Source organism: Phocoena sinus, chromosome 13, assembly GCF_008692025.1.
Source record: "Phocoena sinus isolate mPhoSin1 chromosome 13, mPhoSin1.pri, whole genome shotgun sequence".
NCBI classification, from domain to species: Eukaryota; Metazoa; Chordata; class Mammalia; order Artiodactyla; family Phocoenidae; genus Phocoena; species Phocoena sinus.
This window is the reverse complement of record NC_045775.1, coordinates 64,784,086-64,795,924: the sequence shown is the minus strand read 5'-3', so window position 1 is coordinate 64,795,924 and position 11,839 is coordinate 64,784,086. Positions and strand designations below refer to the sequence as shown.

Sequence of the window (11,839 nt, the reverse complement as noted above, 5' to 3'; positions counted from 1 at the left end):
GGGGCCAAAAAACCAGAACATAGAAGCAATGTTGAGACAAATTCAATAAAGACTTTTAAAATGGTCCATATCAAAAAAAATCTTAAAAAAAAAAGCAGCAAGAGAAAAGCACCAAGTTACATATGAGGGAACTCCCATAAAGGTATCAGCTGATGACACTGTTTGCAGATGACATGATAATATACGTAGAGAATCCTAAAGATACTACCAGAAAACTAGAGCTAATCAATGAATTTGGTAATAGCAGGATACAAAATTAATGCACAGAAATCTCTTGCATTCCTATACACTAATGATGAAAAATCTGAAAGAGAAATTCAGGAAACACGCCCATTTACCATTGCAACAAAAAGAATAAAATACCTAGGAATAAACCTACCTAAGGAGACAAAAGACCTGTATGCAGAAAACGATAAGACACTGATGAAAGAAATTAAAGATGGTACAAAGAGATGGAGAGATATACCATGTTCTCGGATTGGAAGAATCAACATTGTGAAAATGACTATACTAGCCAAAGAATCTACAAATTCAATGCAATCCCTATCAAACTACCAAGGGCATTTTTCACAGAACTAGAACAAAAAATTTCACAATTTGTATGGAAACACAAAAGACCCCAAATAGCCAAAGCAATCTTGAGAAAGAAAAACAGAGCTGGAGGAATCAGGCTGAAGTCTGGGGACTTCAGACTACACTACAAAGTTACAGTAATCAAGACAGTATGGTACTGGCACAAAAACAGAAATACAGATCAATGGTACAGGACAGAAAACCCAGAGATGAACCCACACACATATGGTCACCTTATTTTTTTTTATTTTGTTTTTTTCTTTTTTGTGTTTTTTTGTGGTACGCAGGCCTCTCACTGTTGTGGCCTCTCCCACTGCGGAGCACAGGCTCCAGACACACAGGCTCAGTGGCCATGGCTCACGGGCCCAGCCACTCCATGGGATGTGGGATCTTCCCGGACCGGGGCACGAACCTGTGTCCCCTGCATTGGCAGACGGACTCTCAACCACTGGACCACCAGGGAAGCCCTGGTAACCTTATTTTTGATAAAAGAGGCAAGAATATACAATGGAGAAAAGACAGCCTCTTCAATAAGTGGTGGTGGCAAAACTGGACAGCTACATATAAAAGAATGAAATTAGAACAGTCCGTAACACCATACACAAAAATAAACTCAAAATGGATTAAAGACTTAAATGTAAGGCCAGACACTATAAAACTCTTAGAGGGAAACATAGGCAGAACACTCTATGACATAAATCACAGCAAGATCCTTTTTGACCCACCTCCTAGAGAAATGGAAATAAAAATAAACAAATGAGACCTAATGAAACTTCAAAGCTTTTGCACAGCAAAGGAAACGATAAACAAGACGAAAAGACAACCCTCAGAATGGGAGAAAATATTTGCAAACGAAGCAACTGACAGAGGATTAATCTCCAAAGTTTACAAGTAGCTTATGCAGCTCAATATCAAAGAACAAACAACCCAATCCAAAAATGGACAGAAGACTTAAATAGACATTTCTCCAAAGAAGATATACAAATTGCCAACAAACATATAAAAGGATGCGCGACATCGCTAATCATTAGAGAAATGCAAATCAAAACTACAATGAGGTATCACCTCACAGCAGTCAGAATGGCCATCATCAAAAAAACCTACAACAATAAATGTTGGAGAGGGTGTGGAGAAAAGGGAAACCTCTTGCACTGTTGGTGGGAATGTAAATTGATACAGCCACTCTGGAGAATAGTATGGAGATTCCTTAAAAAACTAAAAATAGCACTACCATACAACCCAGCAATCCCACTACTGGGCATATACCCTGAGAAAACCATAATTCAAAAAGAGTAATGTACCACAATGTTCATTGCAAGTCTATTTAATATAGCCAGGACATGGAAGCAACCTAAGTGTCCATTGACAGATGAATGGATAGAGAAGATGTGCAACATATATACAATGGAACATTACTCAGCCATATAAAGAAACGAAATTGTGTTATTTGTAGTGAGGTGGATGGACCTAGAGTCTGTCATACAGAGTGAAGTCAGAAAGAGAAAAACAAATACCATATGCTAACACATATATATGGAATCTAAAAGGAAAAAAAATGGTTCTGAAGAACCTAGGGGCAGGACAGGAATAAAGACACAGACATAGAGAATGGACTTGAGGACATGGGGAGGGGGAAGGGTAAGCTGGGACAAAGTGAGAGAGTGGCATGGACATATATACACTACCAAATGTAAAATAGATAGCTAGTGGGAAGCAGCCACATAGCACAGGGAGATCAGCTCAGTGCTTTGTGACCACCTAGAGGGGTGGGATAGGGAGGCTGGGAGGGAAACGCGAGAGGGAGGAGATATGGGGATATATGTATATGTATTGTTGATTCACTTTGTTATACAGCAGAAACTAACACACCATTGTAAAGCAATTATACTCCAATAAAGATGTTAAAAAGAAAACTAAAAATGTGTTAGGCAGTTTATATACATCTTTTTTTTTTTTTTTTTTGCGGTACGCGGGCCTCTGACTATTGTGGCCTCTCCCGTTGAGGAGCACAGGCTCTGGACGCACAGGCTCAGCAGCCATGGCTCATGGGCCTAGCTGCTCCGTGGCATGTGGGATCTTCCCGGACCGGGGCACGAACCCGTGTCCCCTGCATCGGCAGGCGGACTCTCAACCACTGCGCCACCAGGGAAGCCCTATATACATCTTTAATAGTAAAACATTTGGAAAAATATTTTAAATGAGTTTGCATTATATGAAGAGGGGAAATGGCAATTTTCAAATGTCTTTTCCATTTGAAAGTACTATTTCTTCATTTTCTTCTTTTTGGCCTATTGTTTAAAAATAATTTTCATATACAGAATTCTTAAATTTTTGTCTCCTAGGTGAAAATTTTCAAAGAAGCAAGTTGTTTGGCCTCTACCTTAATAAAATTCTTTACTGGTCAAAAAAAAGGGTGGGAGGGTATCAGCTGATTTTTCAACAGAAACTCTGCAGGCCAAAAGGTAGTGGCATGATATATTTAAAGTGATGAAAGGGGGAAACCTACAACCAAGAATACTCTACCCAAAAAGGCTTTCATTTAGATTCAATGGAGAGATCAAATGTTTTACAGGCAAGCAAAAGCTAAACAGTTCAGCACCACGAAACCAGCTTTATAAGAAATGTTAAAGGGACTTCTCTAAGAGAAAAAGAAAAGGCCACAAATAGAAACTTGAAAGTTATGAAAGGAAAAATCTCATTGATAAAGGCATATATACAGTAAAGGTAGTAAATCAATCACATATAAAGCTAGTAGGAAGGTTAAATGACAAAAATAGTAAAGTCATCTATATGCACAATAAGTAGTTAAGGGATACATGAAACAAAAAGATGTAAAATATGATATCAAAAACTGTAAAACATGGAGGGGGAAGTAAAAATGCAGGGTTGTTAAAATGTGTTTGACCTTAAGAGATCAGCAACTTAAAATGAATATATATGTGTGTGTGTGTGTGTGTGTGTGTGTGTGTGTGTGTGTATACACACACACACAGTAACTACAAACCAAAACCCTATAATAGATGCACACCTGGAAAGAAGAAAGAAATCCAAACACAACACTAAAGATAGTTATCAAATCACAAGAGAACAAAAGAAGAAGAAAGGAACAAATAAGAACTACAAAAACAATGAACAAAATGGCAATAAATACATACTCATCAATAATTACCTTAAATGTAAATGGACTAAATGCTCCAATCAACAAACAAGGTGCCTGAATGGATACAAAAACAAGACCCATATATATGCTGCCTACAGAACACTCACTTTAGATCTAAAGACACACAGAGACTGAAAGTAAGGGGATGGGAAAATGTATTCCATGAAAATGGAAATTAAAGGAAAGCCAGGGTAGTGCTCACTTCAGCAGCACATATACTAAAATTAGAACAATACAGAGAAGATTAGCATGGCCCCTGTGCAAGAATGACACACAAATTCATGAAGCGTTCCATATCTTTCTGGGAATTGGGGGTTGGTAGATGCAAACTATTACATTTAGAATGGATAAACAACAAGATTCTACTGTATAGCACAGGGAACTATATCCAATCTCCTGGGTAAACCATAATGGAAAAGAATATTTTAAAAAGAATGTATATATGTCTATAACAGTGTCACTTTGCTGTACAGCAGAGATTGGCATAACATTGTAAATCAAATATACTTCAATAAAAAAAAGAGAAAGAAAGCCAGGGTAGTAATACTTATTTCAGACAAAACCGACTTTAAAACAGATTGTAACAAGAGACAAGAAAGACATTACATAATGATCAAGGGATCAATCCAAGAAGATATAAAAATTGTAAATATATATCCACCCAACATAGGAGCACCTAAATCCATAAAGCAAACATTAACAGACATAAAGGGAGAAATTGACAGTAACACAATAATAGTAGGGGACTTTAACACCTCAGTTACATCAATGGACAGATCATCCAGACCCCCCAAAAAAAATCAATAAGGAAACACTGGCCTTAAGTGACACATTATATCAGATGCACTTAATTGATATATAGAGAGCATTGCATCCAAAAGTAGCAAAATACACATTCTTTTCAAGTACACAGGGAACATTCTCCAGGGTATATCACATGCTAGGACACAAAACAAGCCTCAGTAAATTTAAGAAAACTGAAATCATATCAAGCATCTTTTCTGACCACAACACTATGAGACAAGAAAAAAAATGCAAACACATGGAAGCTAAACAATATGCTACAAAACAACCAATGGATCACTGAAGAAATTTTTTAAAAACTTGGAGACAAATGTAAATAAAAGCACAACAATACAAAATCTATGAGATGCAGCAAAAGCAGTTCCAAGAGGGAAGTTTACAGTGATACAAACCTACCTCAGGAAACAAAAAAAAAGCTCAAATAAACAACCTAACCTAACACCCAAAGGAGCTAGAAAAAGAAGTATAAACAAAGATCAAAGTTAATAGAAGGAAATCATAAAGATAGGGCACAAAAAAAAAACAAAAAAAAAAAACAAAAAAAAAAAAAAAAAGATAGGGCAGAAATAAATGCAATAGAAACTAAAAAGAAAAAAATTAGTGAAACTAAGATCTGGTTCTTTGAAAAGATAAACAAAATTGGTAAACATTTAGCCAGACTTGTCAAGAAAAAAAGAGAGAAGGCCCAAATCAATAAAATCTGAAATGAAAAAGGAGAAGATACAACTGACACCACATAAACACAAAGAATCATAAGCGATTACAATGAACAATTATACACTAATAAAATGGACAACCTAAAAGAAATGGACAAATTCCTAGAAATGTACAATCTCCCAAGAGTAAACCAGGAAGAAATAGAAAATATGAACAGGCTAATTACCAGTAATGAAATTGAATCAGTAACAAAACAACTCCCCCCCCAAAATAAGTCCAGGACCAAATGGCTTCACAGCAGAATTCTACCAAACATTTAGAGAAGAGTTAACAACTATCCTTCTCAAACTAGTCGAAAAAATTGCAGAGGAAAAAATGCTTCCAAACTCATTCTACAAATCAGGCATCACCCTGATACCAAAACTAGACAAAGATATCACCAAAAAAAGAGAAAATTACAGGCCAATATCACTGATAAACATAGATGCAAAAATCCTCAATGAAGTAATAGGAAATTGAATTCAACAATACATTAAAAGGATCATACACCATGATCAAGTGGGATTTTTTCCAGGGATGCAAGGATAACTCAATACTCACAACTTAATCAAGGTGATACACCAAATTCATAAATTGAAGAATAAAAATCATATGATCACCTCAATAGATGCAGAAAAAGTTTGATAAAAGTAAACATCTATTCATGATAAAAAAAAACTCTCATTGAAAAATAATAAATTAATTGATTAAGAAAATAAATAAAATAAACTGAAAAAAGAAATTATAAAAGAACTCTCATCAAAGTGCATATAAAGGGAACATATCTCAACATAATAAAGGCCATACATGATAAGCCCACAACTAACATCATTCTCAATGGTGGAAAGATGGAAGCATTTCCTCTAAGATCAGGAACAAGACAAGGATGTCTGCTTTTGCCACTTTTATTCAACATAGTATTGGAAACCCTAGCAATAGCAATCAGGCAAGAAAAGGAAATTAAAGTAATCCAAATTGGAAAGGAAGAAGTAAAACTTCTTTGCAGATAACATGCTGCTATATATAGAACATCCTCAAGATGCCAACAAAAAACTACTAGAGCTCATCAATGTTGCAGTTTCAGGATACAAGATTAATATACAGAAATCAGTTGCATGTCCATACACTAAGAACAAACTACTGTATCAGAAAGATTAAGAAAAAAATCCCACTTACCACTACATCAAAAAGAATAAAATACCTAGGAATAAATCTAACTAAGGAAGTAAAAGACCTGTACTTGGAAAACTATTAGACAGTGATGAAAGAAATTGAAGACTACACAAACAGATGGAAAGATATACCATGTTAATGAATTGGAAGATTTAATATTGTTAAAATGACCACACTACCCAAGGCAAGCTACAGATTCAATGCAATCCCTACCAATATAATTCTAAAATTTGTCTGGAAGCACAAAAGACCCTGAAGAGCCAAAACAATCTTGAGAAAAAAGAGCAAACCTGGAGATATCATGATCCCTGATTTCAAACTATACTACAAAGCTACAGTCATCAAAACAGTATTGTACTGGCAGAAAAACAATCTCATAGGTCAATGGAACAGAATAGAGAGCCCAGAAATGAAGTCACACTTATATGGGCAATTAATCTATGACAAAAAAAAGCAAGACTATACGATGGGGAAAAGACAGGCTCTTCAACAAATGGTGCTGGGAAAACTGGATAGCTACATGCAAAAGAATCAAACTGGATTACTCTCTCACACCGTGCACAAAAGTAATTTCAAAATAGATTAAAGACTTAAATATAAGATATGAAACCATAAAAATTCTATGCTCTTTGACATCAATCTCAGCAATTTTTTTGTATACGTCTCCTCAGACAAGGGAAACAAAAGCAAAAATAAACAAATGGGACTACAGCAAACTGAAAAGCTTTTACAGTAAACTGACAAGCTTTTGCAGAGCAAAGAAAAGTATTAACAAAACAGAAAGGGCACCTACTAAATGGGAGATATTTGGAAATAATATATCTGATAAGAGAATAATATTCAAAATATACAAATCAATATCAAAAAAACAGTCCAGCTAAAAGATGGGCAGAGAAAAAAAATAGCAGAGGACCTAAATAGACATTCTTCCAAAGAAGACATACAGATGGGCAACAGGCACATGAAAAGATGCTCAAGATTATTAATATTGGGCTTCCCTGGTGGTGCAGTGGTTAAGAATCTGCCTGCCAATGCAAGAGACACGGGTTCAAGCCCTGGTCCAGGAAGATCCCACATGCCGCAGAGCAACTAAGCCCGTGCACCAAAACTATTGAGCCTGTGCTCTAGAGCCTTCGAGCCACAGCTACTGAAGCCCATGCACCTAGAGCCCATGTTCCACAACTAGAGAAGCCACCACAATGAGAAGCCCACGCACCACAACAAAGAGTAGGCCCCACTCACCACAACTAGAGGAAGCCCGCGCACAGCAACGAAGACCCAATGCAGCCAAAAATAAATAAATAAATTTATTCATTTTTTTAAAAAGATTATTAATATCAGGGATATGCAAATCGAAATCACAACGAGATGTCACCTGACACCTATCAATATGGCTATTATCAAAAAGACAACAAATAACAAGTGTTGGCAAGGATGTGGAGAAAAGATAACCTTTATACACTGTTGGTGGGAATGTAAATTGGTGCAGGCAGTATGGAAAACAGTACGGAGATTCCTCAACAGAGAAAAAATAGAACTACCATACAATCCAGCAATTCCACTCCTGAGTATTTGTCTGAAGAAAATGAAAACACTAAGTAGAAAAGATATATGCATCTCTATGTTCATTGTAGCATTATTTACAATAGCCAAGATATGGCAGCAACCTAAGAGCCCATCAATAGATGAATGGATAAAGAAGATGCCATATATAGATATTTATCTATCTATCTATCTATCTATCTATCTATATAGATAGATAGATAGATAGATAGATATACACACACATATATACAATGGAATATTACTCAGCCATAAAAAGGAATGAAATCTTGCCACTTGCAACAACATGGATGCACCTAGAGGGTATTAGGCTAAGTGAAATATTGTCAGAGAATTACAAACATTTTATGATTTCGCTTATATGTGGAACCTAAAAAACAAAACAAATGAACAACCAACCATAACACAACAGAAACAGAGTTATAGATACAGAGAACACACAGGTGGTTGCCAGAGGTGAGGGGGGTGGGGGGGCATGGAAAGAAATTGGTGAGGGAGAGTAACAGGTAGAAAGTTTCAGTTGCGAAATAAATGAGTTACAAGTATGAAATGCACAGTGTGGGGAATACTCAATAACTATGTAATATCTTTCTACAGTGAGAGATGGTAACTAGATGTATTGTGGTGTTCAGTTTGAAATGTATAGAAATACCAAATCACTATGTTGTGTAACAGGAACTAACATAGTGTTGAAGGTCAATTATACTTCCAAAACACAGAAACACACTCATAGAGAAGAGCTCAGATTAGTGGTTACCAGAGCTGGAGGCGGGTGGGGGTGGGCAGTGGTGGATAAAGGCAGTCAAAAGGTACAAACTTCCAGTTATAATATAAAGTGCTAGGGATGTAATGTACAATATAAATAACACTGCTGTATATTATATATGGAAGTTGTTAAGAGAGTAAATCCTAAGAGCTCTCATCACAAGAAAAAAATGTTTTTTATTTCTTTAATTTCACATCTATGTGAGATGATGGATGTTCAGTAAACTTATTGTGGTAAAACTTTCATGGTGTATATAAGTCAAAGCATTATGCTGTACACCTTAAACGTATACAGTACTGTATGTCAATTATATTTCAATAAAGTTGGAAGAAAGAAAAAGTGACTGACTGAATGAGTGAATGAATGATGTGGAAGAGAAAGGTTAAGCCCAGGAACATGATGGGGGTACCACTGGAATGCTTCATGGGGCAGGGGTAGCTTGACGAAATGTCAGGTTTAGCATAATATTCTCAATAGAAATCCAAAACTCTACCTTAGCACCAAGGAAGGGTTGTTCCCCTGGCACCCAGGCCTTGAAGAAGGCGGGCCTGAGGTGCAGCCTGAGATGGACCCTGAGGCGGCGCCCGCAATGAGCCGCCCGGCCTGAGGGGGGCGCCCTCGCAGTGCAGGCGGACGTGGAGAGCCGGAAGGGCCAGGTAGCCGCGCCATTGCCTTCGCGAAGAAGAGGGTAGGAGCAGGGCCGAGGGCCGCAGGCGGGGAGGACGGCTACGGGCAGCGCCTCGCAGGAAGGACTTGGGGCGCAGGAAGGACTTGGGGCGCTCTCGGGCCGGCCCTCAAGCGGGTGTTGGCGGGGAGGGTGTTGGCGAGCAGACACGGGCAGCTGCCGGGGAGGCCTGACGCACGGAGGCCCAGGTCCGCCGCGTCCGAGCCCGCCCTCCGCAAGCGGTTCTGAGGACTGGAGCGGCAGAGCCGAGTCTCCTCCGCCGACTCTCCCGGGCCTGGGGGCTGGGTGGCCAATCCGTCAGGCAGCGTAGGCGTCGTGCTGAGGGCCCACGACACTTTGCGGGGGGCCCATGAAATATATTAACTTGTGAAGACAAAAGAAAACAGTGAAACCTTAGGGCCGAAGAAAAGGGGTTTTGTTTTATGTTTTTCCTTACGTGAGGGGGGTGGAAATGAAATTGAAGGGCCCACGAAAATCTTTTTTGCTCTTCCACAGCAAGAGGCCAACTGCCTTTGTGGAGCTGAAGGGCGCGCCAGGGGCCAGGAGGGTGGAGGATGGGAGGGGGGGTTGGCCACGTAGGGCATGGCATGAGGATGGAGAGTTGGGTAGGAGACACATGCAGAATTTCGGAGCCAGGGTAGGGATTTCAGATTTTGTTCCAAGTATAATTGGAAGCCATTGAAGAGTTTTTGGTAAGGGAGTAACTTGATGGCCTTTGGTGGTTCAAGGCCGAGATATAACCAGTTTGCAGGGGGACACCGATAAGTGGGCATTCTTGTCAAAAGTGGAGAGCATGGATCACAAATAGTCAGGTGCTGCTTAGGACTATGCCCAGACACATCAGGTGCATTAATTGATCATGTTTGACAGTATAAGGGAGAGAGCTGCCTTTTACCCCATTTAAAGAACAATGTTGGGGCTTTCCTGGTGGCGCAGTGGTTGAGAGTCCGCCTGCCGATGCAGGGGACACGGGTTCGTGCCCCGGTCCGGGAAGATCCCACATGCCGCGGAGCGGCTGGGCCCGTGAGCCATGGCCGCTGAGCCTGCGCGTCCGGAGCCTGTGCTCCGCGACAGGAGAGGCCACAACGGTGAGAGACCCGCGTACCGCAAAAAAAAATAATAATAATAGTTTGAATAGCGCTTGTGCTTGTCTTCTCAAGCATCTCAAGCAAGCATCTCTTCTATGCCTTACCAAAATGTTAAATTCCTTTCTAAGTTTGGATGAGCTTCCAACATTTTATCCTTTGCACTTTCAATTTTGTAAAATATCTCCAAGAGTTCCTTTTATATGAAGCTTTTTGCCGATGGCACTTTTTCTGAGACATCTTCATACTTTTTGTCATAACCACTTTCCTCATTTATGTTGATAAGTTCACCTCACTAAATTCCTCTGTCTGCCTGTCTAGAGTCTATTAAACAACGGCATTGTCAATATTCTCACGCTCAGCTCTTTCTTCTGTTCATTTATGTTCAATTCAACTCTCACTTTCAGCCTTACCACTTATTGTTTCTGGGCTACACTTTCATCTTTTTTGGCCAATTCCTTCTTTCAATTATCTGTTTTTGTAAGATGTCAATGTGGGTTTATCACTAGGAAACAAAGAAGTAAAACTACACTCTTCTGTCTGTACTTAACCTGAATAAGAGATCTGCAGTGACCAGTCACCAACAGAATTTGAAAGAAGTGACATAATTGATCACTGATCATGATGTGTATCTGTTATTTATGTAGTGATTTGTGGGCTAAAGAGCTAGCTGTGGTTTGTACTTTTATGTAATTACAGTTAATATTCCATGGTAACTGAAATTAGAATCATGTTGTTGGGGGATTAACTTTAATTAACTAAATTGTAGTAACCGAGATTTGTGTATATTGGAACCATGCAAAATAAGAAGTGCCTATACTCTAAAATGACAAGAGTTTCAGATGTGAGGGAAGGTGGACAGGGGACATAGAAGATCATTCTACATCAAATAAGGCCTTTGTCTGGGTGCTTGTTTGTGAATCTGTCTGTGTGTCAGCCTGAAATTCAGCATTGCATTGGTCTCAGGTACTTAATTTAAAAGTATAGTTAAGAGATACTTATGATATGTACCTTCTTGGTAAATATATTACTCATTGACTTGAATTTCTAGTTCAATATTACTCAATAGATTAGCATATTCATTTATTTATTTGTTCAGCAGTACACAGCACACAACTGGAGCTCAATAAAAAATTGTTGAATGAACAAATGCTGACTTCCACTATCCAAAAAGGAAAGTTTGAAGGGAAATAACTTCACAGATTCATTTTAAGAAACACATCTATCTATGCACTCTTGGATCACTTATAAAAATCCTAAATTCCAAAGTGTTTCTGAAAATTATCATAAATATTGATATCTTTCTCTTAGACCCAGGGGAAATCAAAGACGCT

At 38.5% G+C, this 11,839-nt stretch overlaps 1 protein-coding gene and 1 non-coding gene across 3 annotated transcripts in view; both read left to right on the top strand.

Annotated features, from left to right (window-relative positions):
- The first annotated feature begins 3,927 nt into the window (after positions 1–3,927).
- LOC116764835 lies at positions 3,928–4,034 on the top strand. The gene has a single exon (XR_004353044.1). It is a non-coding gene; the product is annotated as a U6 spliceosomal RNA (small nuclear RNA).
- Positions 4,035–9,372: 5,338 nt separating this feature from the next.
- Positions 9,373–11,839, top strand: part of M1AP (meiosis 1 associated protein) — an 82,332-nt gene continuing 79,865 nt past the window's right edge. For both annotated transcript variants that reach the window (XM_032653576.1, XM_032653577.1), the window contains exon 1: positions 9,373–9,423. The gene's annotated coding sequence lies outside the window, so the exon portion shown is untranslated. The remainder of the gene's footprint in view (positions 9,424–11,839) is intronic.